General features: G+C 50.0%; 2 protein-coding genes across 6 annotated transcripts in view; one reads left to right on the top strand and one right to left on the bottom strand.

Annotated features, from left to right (window-relative positions):
- ACAP3 (ArfGAP with coiled-coil, ankyrin repeat and PH domains 3) overlaps positions 1–16,855 on the bottom strand; it is a 100,988-nt gene that overhangs the window by 55,313 nt on the left and 28,820 nt on the right. The gene's annotated exons all lie outside the window — the stretch shown is intronic.
- The window catches only part of PUSL1 (pseudouridine synthase like 1), a 90,663-nt gene continuing 76,497 nt past the window's right edge, over positions 2,690–16,855 (top strand). The window contains exon 1 of the mRNA XM_029578400.1: positions 2,690–2,834. The gene's annotated coding sequence lies outside the window, so the exon portion shown is untranslated. The remainder of the gene's footprint in view (positions 2,835–16,855) is intronic.

Below are 16,855 nucleotides of genomic sequence, written 5' to 3'. Positions count from 1 at the left end.
GTGCTACAAGTAGCAGCCAGCTGACTAAGGGTGAAACAGAGCCATATGTAAGGGAAAGTTTCATGCAGCAGAAGGACCATGTAAAGTTCCAGCACAGCCACTGGCTCTCTGCATCCCTCACGGCTCATCAGGATTTCCCCTCGCCCCAACATGAGATCATTTATTAGAATTTTGGACATGGATGTTTTGAAGACATTTGGGGGTAACTGCAGGGAAGAAATGATTTTAGGAGAGAAATAGCAATCATTACACACCTCTGCTACCAAAAATAATACCCTGCAGGTCAACATCTGGTGTTAGTTATTCTGGTTTCTGTGAAACTAATGATTTTTTGTGTGTCATGTACATGTTAAATCACATGGTTTTATTTTGTACGTTTATGATGTGTATCGCCTAGGCCTGTTTGTGTTAGGCGATCAATACATTTTAATAAATGAAAAATGAAAATGAAAAAATCTGGTAGCAGACTATTAAAAACTGTCTACAATGAGTCTACAACTACCGTGGATCAATTCAATATTGTGAATTTACCATCCTCCCCACTTGCTCCTATCAGCTGATGGTGCACTACTTGATATTCCACCTGTATGGGGCAGCGCATCTTTACAGAAACTAGAGAATGATCTTCCTCAGTCATAACTATGGAATTCCCTTCCCGAGCAAGTACATCTTGATACATCATGCATGAGGTGGAAAACTTATTTTTTTTATCAAGCATTTGGGTGACTTAATCAACCAAAGATCTGTCATTTTTCACAATTTGGGCTGGGAGGGAGGGAGGAGAGGAGTAATAGCTTTTCAAAGGCACGTCTAGCTGGTTTAAAACTATGAATGTTTTTAGTAATATTGTATTTATTCTGGTTTGTTTGAGATTTTATTAATGTTTTATTGTATACCACATTCAGCGTTGGAGTAAGTGCAGGTTATAAGTGTCCTAAATATTAAATAAATACAATTATTTATTTTATTTCAAAACATTCTCAGCGGACTGCAATAAAACATGCATAATGCCAACAACACATTATACTAACATGATAGCTTTTTACTAACACTCTGAATGCTTCAAGCTTAGTGCCAAAATAGGGCCCTGGTAGGCCAAGAATAAAGACCATAAACTGAGACAGAACGTTTGCAAAAGCCAAGGTGAAAAAATGAAGGAGACTCTTAGGTGCACTTCTAGAGCACAGTCATCCATTAATCATGTAGTCAACCTTGTCTACATCTGTACAACCCTCTCTTGAAAGTCCAGTCTTTCCCATCCATCCATCCTGTTACATGTACAACCCATTCTCTATCCATCCATCCAGCATACAATCATCCTATTTTTCTAATACCATCTCTTCCTCAATCTAACGTATCCATTCACCCTTCCTTTCTTCGATGCATCATACATACTCAGTTTGCCTTTCCCCAAGCCTCTGCTCGCCCATAATCTACATAATACCATCCTGTATGTCTTTCCAATTACATCATAGAATATTTATGCATCAGTTCATTCTTCTTTAACTCATCTGATGGAAAGCTTCTATCTGTCTTTTCATTATCCAGTATTCATACACTCTCTTCAACAAGAAATAACCCAATAATAGAGTTTTCCATTGAAAAAAAACATCTCAAGGATAAGGGGGGGTCATCATATGAAACTGAAGGGAGTGAACCTTGCCAGAGGAGGTTATAGGAGTCCATAACAGCAGAAGAATGAATGCAAGTATGAGACAGAGACAAAGCCACCTTAGTGGTGGTGAAGGAGGAGAGCTGCATACGCCTGCTGCTGCTATGGTGGTGTGTGTAGTGGGGGGGGGAGGTAACTGTCCCCTCAGCTGAACAGGGCATCTTCTCTCCTCCTGAACGTGCTGTCCAGTAAGACCAGTGACAGCATAGTAGGCAGGCACAAAAGGGCAGATTGAGTGGATGAAGTGGTCCTTGCCTGTCCATAGTTTCTCTGTTTACCTCTCCAGAACCAGCCTGCACAATCCATCCACCGACATCCACAGATGGATCCATTCATCATGCAGTACATACCACATTCAGCCCACTTCATTTTTCCCATATCCAGGCCTGCTACATCATGATGGGGTAATGCTGGAAGAATGCAAATTTCAGAGAATATGCACCTGAACAAAATAACCTGTACAGGTCGCTTTAGTGCAAAGTTTCTTCACTGCAGGACAGCATCATGGAGGCCAGTACAGGTCTCTTTCTCCAAAGAGCATTCCCTGCCACAGAGCCTGCTAGTACTCAGCTGATTAGCAGTAACTTTCAAGGTACAGGAAATAGTCTGTTGCCTTGATGCCATCATGACATGAGACTTGAAAATTACAGGCAGTCCTTTGCATTTCTTTGGGTAAGCAAGCTCTGGTACAATCTAAGATTAGATCTAATTAAGGCCTCTTCCACATGGGCATTTAAAAATAAACCTGTCATTTTATTAGCTTAGAAAATAAGATCATCGATTGTCATGTGATGTATAAGGAGCCAAAATGAATAATGCATGCCCAGAACACTCAGAAGAAGGTTGAGCACATTGGATAAATGTCTTTATTCAGTCCAAATATTGCACAAGTGGGTGGTTCATGGAATAAGAGACGATGCCTGGGGGTGTCACTGCTTTCTTTTAGTTATGACATCTGTTACTCTCCAAATAAAATACAACCATGAGCCTTGCCTGTGATGGTATTTCACTCCTCTTCTCTCCCCGCCCCGGCACATAGGAGTCAATCAGAAACCACAACAAGCCTTGCACCAAGTCATGTCCATGGAAAAGGCAGAGATGGAAGCAGCATGGTCGGTCACTAGATTAATAGCTTGGATTGGTTAATCTCCGCACGCTGAAGGTAACAGCTTAATACGCAAGACCGCTGACGTTAGTAAAATCATGCAGTAAAAATGCAGTAGAAGGAAGGAACCTGTCATAAGTGTTTCTATGCAGGCAGATGGTGGTACGGTATATTATTTTGTATTATAAAATGGTGTATTTTTGTTGTGAGTATTTAGAATAAGAATATAAGTAATTTATGGTGCTTGATTCACAGTTAAGCTCCTGTTCGCTGTATCTGACATTCACGTGTATACAATAGTAATAGAGGGATCATTTTTGAAGCGGTGAGAAGATTTAAGTTTGTCTCAATGAGGTCTTTTGATAAAGTAGGGAGAATATAAGGTATGTTGAAATGAGGAATAAGTGAATGATTATATACATTACTTAGATAACATTTGCTAACAATATGTATGCTATATTGGTTTTAGGCGTCCGTTTCCCCTGATGAAGTCCTTGTTTAGAGCAAAGTGAAGAATTCTTTGTTGGGATCGTGAGTTCCGAATTAAAGATTCAGTTGCTGAAGGCAGGGTCAGGACTGGATTCAATGACATATTGAATAACAAGTAAAAACATTACATAGGGTCTTCATCTGGATAGTCTAGATACATCGACAAGTTAAAGATCAAGTTATTGAATTGAATTCAATAATTGAGTTCAATTAATACAGAATTTCAGGTCACTCTTAGATACATGGGCAGCCAAAATGCCAGCATTGGCCCTGGTACTATTGAGTGAATGGGCTGGATTGAGTGGCTTTAACTGGGGTTTTTACATGATATAATTCATTTCCAGTGACATTTATGTATTAGGGTAAATTGTTTGAATAAATTATTTGTCATTATATAATTATATGTGTTCTCCCTACATTGCATCTTCATGGAAAATAATTAAGAGTCTGTGAAATGTGACCTCAAATAGGAGAGAAGAGAGGAAACTCTTCTCAGCCCTGGGAGAGCACCAATCCCAGTCATTTTTGCCCAGATTTTGTGGTTATTTGTAATTGATGTAGGCAGCGGCGTATGAAGCTTACTGTACAAACGACAGATGTGACTCCATCACTTCTGTGCCCTATTGCTCTTAAAGAATCACTTCAGCTGAGCAGGGGACAGTGCTGAACACCCTCAAAAGAAGATAATCTTCATAAGTGCACACACGTAGTGTTTCCTCCCTCCTCAGTGTGAAGCCGCACACTCCCATGGCAGCTTCCTGCTAGGCCTTCCCCCCTTTTTTAAATGACACTAAAGCTTATCACAGAACCTGGGAGCATTCTCCCTTGAGGAAATGTTTGAAATGTCCATTGTCTAATGATGTCGACCTCCTGGCACCAGTTCCAGGCCAGGTATAGAATAAGCAGTAGAAATAAGTGCACAGTGGAACAGCGAAAATGGAGGTGGCCAGTTGGTCCATGCAGTTGGGAGATGTCCCAACTGTCAGCTCTACAATCTCTCCTTCTCTATTATCTCCCATTTTGCTCCTCTACTGGACCCTTGGTCTGACCCAGTATGGCATTTTCATATGTTCTTATGAGTTCCCATTACCTAAAAGTAACACCCAGACCCCACTTCCCTTACCCTGCCGCTCCTCTTCCTATCGACCTCTGTACCTGCCCCAAGCATGCTTCCACCACCTCTGCTGGGGGTTATCCAAGCATCCAGTAAAGAAGGATTTCCTCTGAGCAACCCTCCCTCCAACTCATATCGTGACCTGTTCATTCAACAGTCTGTATTTGTGCACTCGTACAACCTCACACTTCACTTTCTGGAAGGCAAACCTCAGGGTTGTGATCCAGTGCAGGAAGTGAAACTCGTGAAAGCATCCAAGAAGGCAGATCACACCTAACGTCTTCCACTCTAAAGTCCGCTCACCCAAACAGGGATTGTCCCAGGGCTTAATTTGTAGACAGAAAGGAAGTGGAACTGTGGAGGGGGTGAGACGGCCGGGGCCAGCTGTGAACCCTCTTTCTCTCATTTTCACACCCACGAATCAAAGCCACATGGCTGCCCTTGTCTCAGGATGAGCAGCTCCAACACAAGGCCTGGGAAGTGGGGTGGAAGCCCATAAATGGTGCATGCGACCACTGGCTGTGGTCCGTTTCCTTAGGGGAGCCAGAACTGACCCACACCTCCAGCTCTGCTCTGTTTTCTCGTGTAGCAGTAAGAGGCTGGCAGTAAGAGGCTGGCAGAACGCTGCGCTGGGTTGTTCTGCCTTCCAATGCACCACAAGGGATCAGCTCCATCAGCAACACTATTTAACATTCATATGCTACCTATATGCAAACTACTGCCTGATTTTGGATTTAAATTCTTTCTATACGCAGACGATTTACAATGCTGCATGCCCCTATCTAAATCACTGGATAACACGACATCTGTACTAAAAACTATGATAACAATTCAAGAAAAATTATCACAACTAAAACTTGTAGTAAATACCAAAAAAAATCATCTGGCTAAACAGAAACCCTCAAATACTAATTCTACCTGCTTCTGAAATGGAAAACTACAGAATTAATCCATCAAAACAAGAAAGAAACCTAGGAGCACATCTGGATGAAAACTTATGTATGAAAAGTCATATAAGTAATTTAATCAAATCTGGCTACAGCAAAGTGAGGATACTGAGCCGATTGAAACCATTACTAACCACAACGACTTCCGCACTGTATTACAAACCGTAATATCTTCTAACCTTGATTACTGCAATTCATTACTGCTAGGGCTTCCAGCGAGTAACCTAAAACCACTTCAGCTACTTCAAAACGCGGCGGCAAGACTTTTAACAGGAATTAAGAAAGGTGGCCATATCTCACCAATATTAATGGCACTACACTGGCCTCCTATCCAATCTCGAATCCACTGTAAAGTATTAACAATACTGACAATAACGGATTGCTAGACGTGACACCATCTCAAAGCACAGGCCTCCTAAAAATCCCTACAATAAGAGAGACTCATTTGACTCAGGCAAGAGACCGGCCGTTATCTGTCCCCAAAGTCCGGAACTAAGAACAACGTTGGATAGGAAGGATCTTCAAACGTGACCTGAAAACTTGGCTCTTTCAAAATGCCTACAACTTAACATAGCCTTAGCATTGGGATAACCCACGAGATAAATAAGATGCTCTGGAAAATATCCCTCTGGAATTGTTTACACCTTACTAATAATCCTTTGTTTTATATGTGAGTTTACATTGTATGCTGTTTTATCTATGAATGTTTTAATATAAACCGTTATGATCTTGTGAACTTCACTTGGAATGAAGGTAGCACAAGTCCGAAACTTGTGAGCATTCATCAAGGGCAGAGCTGAAGCTTTCACAATTGGCATTGCAGCTCACCACTTTCAAACTTCTGCTAAATCAAACCTTTTTTTGCATCTCTTCTTTGCTCCACAGTGTGTGCTTCAGTATCACCCATTCCCCTTCTGTTCCCTGCAATACAGGAGGAGAAGTGAGGGTTGGGGGAGGGGGAACAAGAGAGGAGGGATTGGATTAGTGAGGAGAGCGGTCGTACTCTGAAGGACTGGATTAGTGAGGAGAGCGGCCTTTCTCAGGGGAGTGGATTAGTGAGGAGAGCGTCTGTTCTCTGGGGGAGTGGATTAGTGAGGAGAGCGTCTGTTCTCTGGGGGATTAGTGAGGAGAGAGGCGATTCTCTGGGGGAGTGGATTAGTGAGGAGAGCGGCCTTTCTCAGGGGAGTGGATTAGTGAGGAGAGCGTCTGTTCTCTGGGGGAGTGGATTAGTGAGGAGAGCGTCTGTTCTCTGGGGGATTAGTGAGGAGAGAGGCCATTCTCTGGGGGAGTGGATTAGTGAGGAGAGCGGCCATTCTCTGGGGGAGTGGATTAGTGAGGAGAGCGGCCGTTCTCTGGGGGAGTGGATTAGTGAGGAGAGCGTCTGTTCTCTGGGGGAGTGGATTAGTGAGGAGAGTGGCCATTCTCTGGGGGAGTGGATTAGTGAGGAGAGCGTCTATTCTCTGGGGGAGTGGATTAGTGAGGAGAGCATCTGTTCTCTGGGGGAGTGGATTAGTGAGGAGAGCATCTGTTCTCTGGGGGAGTGGATTAGTGAGGAGAGTGGCCATTCTCTGGGGGAGTGGATTAGTGAGGAGAGCGGCCGTTCTCTGGGGGAGTGGATTAGTGAGGAGAGCGTCTGTTCTCTGGGGGAGTGGATTAGTGAGGAGAGCGTCTGTTCTCTGGGGGAGTGGATTAGTGAGGAGAGCGTCTGTTCTCTGGGGGAGTGGATTAGTGAGGAGAGTGGCCATTCTCTGGGGGAGTGGATTAGTGAGGAGAGCGGCCGTTCTCTGGGGGAGTGGATTAGTGAGGAGAGCGTCTGTTCTCTGGGGGAGTGGATTAGTGAGGAGAGCGTCTGTTCTCTGGGGGAGTGGATTAGTGAGGAGAGCGTCTGTTCTCTGGGGGAGTGGATTAGTGAGGAGAGTGGCCGTTCTCTTCCCTGTGTGCTTCAGGCGAGGACCCTCTCCTTCTCTTCCCTGCAGGGCTGGAGCAGGACACCCCTGCTGCTCTGCCCCTTAAGCCTGAAAAGAATGCATTGCACCTCGTTCCCCCCACCTCATTCCCCCACATGTGTGGGTAAGTGGATTTTCAGGTGCCTGAGAACATGAGTGCGGTTTCATGATGCTCACAAACGTGCCACGTAAGAAAAGAGGTATTCGAGAGTCCTGCCTTTGATCACGTGTGTGCCCTACCTTTTCAAAAGGAACGCACATAGACGACGTGCCGCTAGCGTGTCTAACTTCACAGCCCCTAAATGTATATGCATACATTAATCCATATCATAATCCAATTTTCAGGCTCCCTGTAGGCGTGCACCTTCTGGAGGAAAGGCAGGGAAAGCAGAGAAATGATGGAGAGGATTAGATAACCCCAAGGATTAAATGCACAGCAGGCGGGGCTTCCTTCAACAGAACCAGGGTGAGAGGGGATAGACTCAGAAGTAATGAAAGGAAATATTTCTTTACAGGACGGGCGAAGGTCGCACGGAGCGGTGGAGACCCGGGCAGGAAAGCCCAGGGGATCTCTGAGGGGGTGGGGAGGGATCCTAGGCCGCATGGCTCTTTTCTCTGCCTTGGCTCTGGAGGACTTACCAGCACCCACATAACTTTGCAATCAGGCGCCTTCCTTACGGTTTGCCCAATGCTTTATGGATAATAACAGAAAGAAATGTGCCCTAGAAATCATTTCCTTCCTTCTCTGCGGAGAACCTTCTTTTACGAGACATTCCTAGGCCGTGAATCCCTTCCAGCAGAAGAGGTGAGTTTTTCAGAGTCTCAAAAGCATTTTCTGTTGGTCCCTTAAAAAGTATCAGACTCCAGTGAGACTCCAGGAACGGGGTTACTGAAGAACTAGTTTTACATCCTGCTCCCTAACTCTCTGCACACGGCCCACGGCCCTCCTCCTCCTCTGTGAGTCATGCAGCCAGTTTCCAGGCGCAGATCCTGCATCCCTTTCCCTGCCTTATGGCTTGCATTAGGAGACTGACCCTGGACCACCCTTTAGAGACTGGGAAGGAGCCCGGGCATCCTTACATCACAAGGAAGGTCACTGATCTGACCTCGAGGCACCCGTGACATCTTACAGAGCTGAAGCCGTACACGGAATGTGCTCCAGATATTGCCTTAATGAGCCCTGAAACTACAAACCAAGCTTTTACCTTTCTGATTCTGACTATCCCTGGAGAGCATCGGACCAGGAAATGCAAACCACAATTTCTGATTCCCTGACTGTGGCCTCCCATCGCACCCCCAGTACTTCCTCCACCGATGGGTCTGCTAGGCAAGAAGCAGCTTGGCACTGGGATCAGGCTGCAGAGGCCACGTTTCCTCTCATACACACGGAGTTGGCTCCTGTCCTGATGGGAAGAGTCGATTACTCCCTCATAGCTATAAAATGACACCTGATGAAAAAGCAGTGCCCCACAATAAGAAAGGAATGACATCCCGGATCGCGGGTTATTTTTGAAATGCCAAAGCCCTGTGTGCTCGTCTTTATAATCACCAGCTGTTTGCAATAACTTCTATTTATAAGTTGCTAGCCTGATATAAATGTCAGACAGTCCAAGAGGAAACTGCGTCCCGCCCTTGTGTAAAGGGACAACTCAGAGCTACTGACTGCAGCTGAGCTTCCATCCATGTCACGCCACCTACACTGCTGCCATCACCTGGGCCACGCCAACTGCACTGCTGCCATCATCCATGTCACGCCACCTGCACTGCTGCCATCACCCGGGCCACGCCAACTGCACTGCTGCCATCATCCGGGCCACGCCAGCTGCACTGCTGCCATCATCCGGGAGACGCCAGCTACACTGCTGCCCTCATCCATGTCACGCCAACTGCACTGCTGCCATCATCCGGGCCACGCCAGCTACACTGCTGCTCTCATCCATGTCACGCCACCTGCATTGCTGCCATCATCCGGGCCACGCCAACTGCACTGCTGCCCTCATCCATGTCACGCCACCTGCACTGCTGCCATCATCCGGGACACGCCACATGCACTGCTGCCATCATTCGGGCCACACCAGCTGCACTGCTGCCCTCATCCATGCCACACCACCTGCACTGCTGCCATCATCCATGCCACGCTACCTGCACTGCTGCCATCATCCGGGCCACGCCAGCTACACTGCTGCTCTCATCCATGTCACGCCACCTGCACTGCTGCCATCATCCGGGCCACGCCAACTGCACTGCTGCCCTCATCCATGTCACGCCACCTGCACTGCTGCCATCATCCGGGACACGCCACATGCACTGCTGCCCTCATCCATGCCACGCCACCTGCACTGCTGCCATCATCCGGGCCACGCCAACTGCACTGCTGCCCTCATCCATGTCACGCCACCTGCACTGCTGCCATCATCCGGGCCACGCCAGCTGCACTGCGGCCATCATCCGGGACACGCCAGCTACACTGCTTCCCTCATCCATGTCATGCCACCTGCACTGCTGCCATCATCTGGGCCACGCCACATGCATTGCTGCTATCATCCAGGCCACACCAGCTGCACTGCTGCCACCATCCATGTCACGCCACCTGCACTGCTGCCATCATCCGGGACACACCAGCTACACTGTTGCCCTCATCCATACCACGCTACCTGCACTGCTGCCATAATCCGGGCCAAGCCACATGCATTGCTGCTATCATCCAGGCCACACCAGCTGCACTGCTGCCACCATCCATGTCACGCCTCCTGCACTGCTGCCATCATCCGGGCCACGCCAGCTGCACTGCTGCCACCATCCGGGCCACGCCACATGCACTGCTGCCACCATCCAGCCCACACCAGCTGCACTGCTGCCATCATCCGGGACATGCCACCTGCACTGCTGCCATCATCTGGTCAATGTAGGTTGTGGTGTTGTCCCCACCCATGCTACAGGGCCCAGTGATGGACATTTTCAGGGGTACAAGCTGATAGAAGAAGGGTGGGGGGTGCATCCCAACCTCACAGCAGTCTCCCATCCACATCTGCTGACACTGTATGCAGATCCTTCTTACGCATATTCATTAAGGATATCCTGAAAACTGATCAACGTGCAGTCCTGGAGGACGGGCGGTTTCTCACCGCTGTCCTAGCTCATTTACCCGGGTCTGTCTGACAGGTATTTCATTGACAGCATCAAAGCTCAAGGCCGCCTGCGATTAGTCAGATCCTTCCGGAAATTATAAAACCACAGGCTGCATGGGGATTTTGGCTGTGGTGTGTAGGGTTCGCTAGATAATCCAGCCCAGCTCGGAGCATCCGAGATATTGGGCAGTGGGAAATGCAGGAGGAGCTTTAGCAGGCAGTGAGACCTCTTAAAGGAACAACACAAAGAAACTCTGGTGCAGGTCCCTTCTTCAGAGGTCACGGTAGAAAACAGGGAACCTCTTGCAAGCTGCAGCGGTAGGAAGCAGTGCGCTGGTGTCCCAGGAGTCCCGACTGATCCCTGCATCTCTGGTGGACTCGGTGTTGGCACAGAGAGAGCAAAGCTTCCCAGGGACCTGGCTGGCTGCTCTGAAGTAGGTAGGAGTCTGCCAGGAGACGGGGAAGGAACCGGGAGGGGGGATTTGGGCTCTCTTTTCTCTAGTGAGAGCAGGGGATTATTGTGTTTCTTGCACGGTGTTGTTCTGATGTATTATTTTTATGGAGGGAAGGCAGAATATCAGTAAGAATCAGAACTGTACCCTGCAGCTAATGCCGGCAGCCTGGGTTCACTTTATTTAAGCCACTGGAAAAAGGGAATGTTCCAGAAGAAATGGAAATTACCTGAATATCTGTAATTCTGCCTGCAGATGTAGCGGGTACAACAGTACCCGGGTACCGGGAATCCTCCCCACACTGCCACCCGGTTCTACGCAGGAACAAATTCCCGTAGTCAATAAAATGCCGAGGAAGAGCCCGGGAATCCCTGTCCCAAAGAGCTGATGCTTTTAGAGAATAGACGGTTACATTGCAAAGTACCATGGGGGCGAGAATAGCGGTGGGAGGTCAGAAGGGAGAGCAGGAAGGAGCAGCTCTCTCCCTGGACAAAAATAGGGCCCCCCTACGGAGACTTCCTGGGGCTAAAATTCCTCAGTGAAGGCCCGGCGCACCCCACCTGTCCTCCCCCCAGTAAACACTGCGCCATGTTTTATCTAAACCAGACATAACCTAACAAATTAACTCTAATAAGCGGTCACGGGTCTAACTCCCACCGCCAGGGAGGCATTTCCCATCGCTATCATCGTGTTATTACCCTCAGCCGCCTCTTTGCCCTCATCGAGCCGCACCAGCCGGCTTCCTGGCCCGAGTCCTTTATTCTTGATTTATATTCTATTTACATTTCCCCGGCCACCCGATATTTGTAGCTTGTCTTGAACTAATGCCACCTCCCGCCACCAGTCCAGGTGCCCCCCTATCTCACGGCACCCGAGCACCCCCATTTTACTCGTCTTCCTTGTTGGCTAGGGAGCTGCTGTGCCAGGATCCTGCCCCTAGCCTTGCGCCGCTGGAAAATCCTCGGCTACTGAACAGGAAGTGCAGGTGCAGTGGATGGGAGCAGACTTTCTTGCTGGCTCCTCGCCCCTCTGGCCCGGCTCCTTTCCTGTCTTCCCTAACCTAACCTGCCTTGCCCACCTGAGCCCTGGCGTGCTAACCCCCAACCTTCCTTCTCTTCCTGCCTCCTGCCTCAGGTCGCACCCCTCCCCGGGGGGTCCCTGGCTGTGTTCTGCGGCCTTCACCACTGAGGGGGCGGCCGGGCAGCAGGGTACAGGGGAGGCTGTGCAATCCCTGAGCACCACTGACATAAAATCAGCGCGGGCTGTGAATCCGCCAGGACGCGATTCAAAAAGGCCCCCTAGAAAGAAAGAGCAGAGGTCAGGACTGGGGGAACCTTTCTGCAAGCTTAGCTGGAAATTGTGCGCGTCAGGGCCGAGCAGCTGCTCTCTGCCGCTGGACGGGTGCCCATTGCAGGCCAGGCTCGGGCTCCCTCACAGCCCCACTCCTCCAGCTTTGAACGCAGGCTGCCTCTCCGAGCCTTGGCTACCTTAGGGGGAGTGGAGGGCTATTTGTCACTGCCATGGGAGGTGCTGCAGTGGGCTGGCTCCTGGCGACCGCCACCTTTTGGTTGACGAGTCTTGGCGTATTTTCCAACATCGCGGCCCGTTCACCCTCTTGTTGAGTCTGGACCTGGCAGTATCTATGCAGGCTCATGAAATGGCTTTACTCACTGCTTTGAGAACTAAAGAAACAAAAACCAAAAAAAACCCAGCAAGTCACACTGCAGTCACAGGATGATCTCCCTTCTCCTGCTCCCCACAGGAAACCTTAAATGCATTAGGGCTGCGTTATAATGGGAAGGGCTGTGAGCTCCAATAATGTGGTTTAGCTCCTTTGGAAAACTTGCAAGCAATAATGTGTTATTAACTGCTCTTAAAAGCCAGGCTCTGCCTGGGGCAGGACTGTTTCTCCTCTCTCTCTCTCTCCCTCCCTCCCTCAACAAGTGACACATTAGGAATGCAGGCCAGCTTTCCGCCCAGTCCCACAGGAAGCAGTAAAGTCCGCATCACACTCCCCTCTCTTCTGCAGGAATCCAGGCTAAGCGCGGCTTCCAGAGGAGCCACCAGAAACCCCAGGGAAGATGGGAGGAAGCAGTAAAGTCCGCATCACACTCCCCTCTCTTCTGCAGGAATCCAGGCTAAGCGCGGCTTCCAGAGGAGCCACCAGAAACCCCAGGGAAGATGGGAGGAAGCAGTAAAGTGCGCATCACACTCTCCTCTCTTCTGCAGGAATCCAGGCTAAGTGCGGCTTCCAGAGGAGCCACCAGAAATCCCAGGGAAGATGGGAGGAAGCAGTAAAGTCCGCATCACACTCCCCTCTCTTCTGCAGGAATCCAGGCTAAGCGCGGCTTCCAGAGGAGCCACCAGAAACCCCAGGGAAGATGGGAGGAAGCAGTAAAGTCTGCATCACACTCCCCTCTCTTCTGCAGGAATCCAGGCTAAGCGCGGCCTCCAGAGGAGCCACCAGAAATCCCAGGGAAGATGGGAGGAAGCAGTAAAGTCCGCATCACACTCCCCTCTCTTCTGCAGGAATCCAGGCTAAGCGTGGCTTCCAGAGGAGCCACCAGAAATCCCAGGGAAGATGGGAGGAAGCAGTAAAGTCCGCATCACACTCCCCTCTCTTCTGCAGGAATCCAGGCTAAGCGCGGCTTCCAGAGGAGCAGCAGAAACCCCAGGGAAGGTGGGAGGAAGCAGTAAAGTCCGCATCACACTCCCCTCTCTTCTGCAGGAATCCAGGCTAAGCGCGGCTTCCAGAGGAGCCACCAGAAACCCCAGGGAAGATGGGAGGAAGCAGTAAAGTCCGCATCACACTCCCCTCTCTTCTGCAGGAATCCAGGCTAAGCGCGGCTTCCAGAGGAGCCACCAGAAACCCCAGGGAAGATGGGAGGAAGCAGTAAAGTCTGCATCACACTCCCCTCTCTTCTGCAGGAATCCAGGCTAAGCGCGGCCTCCAGAGGAGCCACCAGAAATCCCAGGGAAGATGGGAGGAAGCAGTAAAGTCCGCATCACACTCCCCTCTCTTCTGCAGGAATCCAGGCTAAGCGCGGCCTCCAGAGGAGCCACCAGAAATCCCAGGGAAGATGGGAGGAAGCAGTAAAGTCCGCATCACACTCCCCTCTCTTCTGCAGGAATCCAGGCTAAGCGCGGCTTCCAGAGGAGCCACCAGAAACCCCAGGGAAGATGGGAGGAAGCAGTAAAGTCCGCATCACACTCCCCTCTCTTCTGCAGGAATCCAGGCTAAGCGCGGCTTCCAGAGGAGCCAGCAGAAACCCCAGGGAAGATGGGACCTGCTAGCCAACTCCTCTCTCCAATAAGTGGACCAGTGACAAGTCCTAGAGTAAAATAGCCAAGTGTGTGCTACCATAATCATCCTTTACCTATGGAGCCAAACTGGCAGTGCTTACCTGAGGCAAAGCAACCTCTGGCTCTGTAGGAGTTGGAAAGCACATTGGGACAGCCCAAGGTCAGAGAGGAATTGAATCTGACGGGCTGGACTTCAGGCTTGACGCTGCTCTACCCATTACACTACCAGCCCCTGCATGTTTAGCACTGGACAATCCCTTTGCTAATCAGAGTCCGTGAGTAATTTCCATGACATTTCAATGGCCTCACATGGCTGGGTTTTGAAAACCAATTTGTTCCCTAATGCTAAAGATTAATGGTAAAAGGCTCTCTTTAGGCCGATCAGTAATTACTTAAAATCCATGACCGGAAGAGGATGGTAATGGATATTTTAAGTCTTCAGGGGTTTACAAAATGATCAGGAAGAAACAGAAGGAGTGTTCCAGCCACCCCCCACACAGCTCCCGCTGAAGTATCTTCCTGTTTGCATCTGAATAGTTGATGGGATCTAATGCCTTTCCCTGGAAGTCTATTGCTGGGTGGAAACTCAGATCCTGAGTCTGCTACAGACTGCAGACGAGCCAGGGTTAGGTCACTTTACTTTGCTGGGCCTCGGTTTGGATGATCGCTGCCTTCTCCTCTTTCAGAGATTTCAAGAGCCAGAAATATAGGGCGAGACCCTGCAACCCAGAGATGGCTGCATGTCTGTTTCTGACGAGATGAGAGGTTACCCTCCAAACATCCCCTTACGTCAGGGATGCGCTATGGGCTGAGGCTGGGTTTAATGATGACTTTGTCTCAAATGTTACAGCAATATTAATTGGTTTTTCCTTCATTAGCACGGGTCACTTCCAGGCCCAGATTTAGGCAAATGCCTAAGATGCCAAAGTTTGAAGACGGCAAATATCCAAGGTTATAAAGAAGTGCGTGCAGCTGTGCGGAGGCGGAGCACGGGGGAACTGCTACTGCACTCTGGGACTTGGGGGAAGGGAGTTACCCCCCCTCTCTGATGGCCAGGGTCTCCCATCCCCGGTCGCTTAGAGGCAGGCCTGCTGCCTGGCCCCCAGCACTTCCCGGGCACCCCAGCCCCGTTAGGCCTTCCTTACCAGCAACAAGACGAGGACCTTCAGGGGGCATCAGGACTGCTTCGGTGAGCGGGGAGTGAGGTTCAGAAAGGCGTGAGACAGAGGGGTTGGGAACGTAAGCGCTGATTCTGGGGGAAGGGGCTCCCCAGCTTGTCAGCCCATTGGCAAGGGAGCGCAGCGAGCCAGCGAGTGGGTGTGCGTCCCCACGGGAACGTGCGCTCAAGCGGGAACTGCCTGGGCAGTTTGCGGAGGGCAGGCGAGACCCGGGAGAATCTGTCAGTGCCACAACCTCTCCCTGTACAGCTTGGCTTGGGGGTTGCATCCACCTCCTGCCCAAGTGATGTCATTAAAGTAAACACCTCTCCCTGCCCTCCCTCGGGGCTGCGCGTCTGGAGAGAGAGCCAGGGCTGGCTTTCTGTACTACTCACCGAGCTTCACCTGCTGCCCCAGGGCTGCCAACTGATGCCAAGTCACGAGTGGCACGCTGAGCCGGGGCTGGCTTTCTGTACTACTCACCGAGCTTCACCTGCTGCCCCAGGGCTGCCAACTGATGCCAAGTCACGAGTGGCACGCTGAGCCGGGGCTGGCTTTCTGTACTACTCACCGAGCTTCACCTGCTGCCCCAGGGCTGCCAACTGATGCCAAGTCACGAGTGGCACGCTGAGCCGGGGCTGGCTTTCTGTACTACTCACCGAGCTTCACCTGCTGCCCCAGGGCTGCCAACTGATGCCAAGTCACGAGTGGCACGCTGAGCCGGGGCTGGCTTTCTGTACTACTCACCGAGCTTCACCTGCTGCCCCAGGGCTGCCAACTGATGCCAAGTCACGAGTGGCACCCTGAGCCGGGACTGGCAATCTCTTACCCTCCCGACATCTTCTCTCTTTTAACACAGATATTTGCTGGAGCTGGCTCGGGCCCTGGAATTAGTCAGCTGCTTACTGTCTGAGTGCAAAGTGGTAATGGAGTCTGTGGGCCGTGGTGATTACAGATTTCTTCCATGGGCACAGAAGGGGAAGTTCTACTATGTAGGAAAGCCACCCGCAAACAAAGGGGAAAAAAGGCAGATTTTTGGGAACCCCTCAGCCCTGCCATGGAAACAGTTTGGATGGCTGGGTGCTGCCTGAACATGGGATCTTTCCTGCTTATCAGGGCTTCCACACGCTCTGCTCTTCTCTGTTTCCTCCAAGGTCCGGCGGGGCCATACATGATCCAGGCAGCTACCGGCTCTGCTCTGTTTCACTGCCGGCTCTGCTCTGCTTTCTTGGGTCCCAGAAAAACGGTGGCAGAATGCCTTTCTGGGTTGTTCTCGGTAATGGACCCACAAAGAGTTGAATTAGCCTAAGTCTGAAAGTTGTGAGCAGTAGTGCCATTCATGAAGGCCAGGGTCGAAGCCTTGACGATTGAAACTTCTGCTCACAACTTTCAAACTTGTGCTAATTCAAACCCTTTTTGTGTCTGTTCTTTGCTCTGCTCTGCTTCATGGGGGGAAGGCCTGGATTAGAGAGCAGAGTAGCTCTTTTCTTCTCTGTGTGCCTCAGGCTCACCCCCTCCTCTTCTCTTTCCTGCAGGCTGCCT

Source organism: Rhinatrema bivittatum, chromosome 15 (assembly GCF_901001135.1).
Source record: "Rhinatrema bivittatum chromosome 15, aRhiBiv1.1, whole genome shotgun sequence".
Lineage (NCBI taxonomy): Eukaryota > Metazoa > Chordata > Amphibia > Gymnophiona > Rhinatrematidae > Rhinatrema > Rhinatrema bivittatum.
Note: the sequence above shows the minus strand (reverse complement) of the source record. Positions and strands in the feature narration are given on the sequence as shown.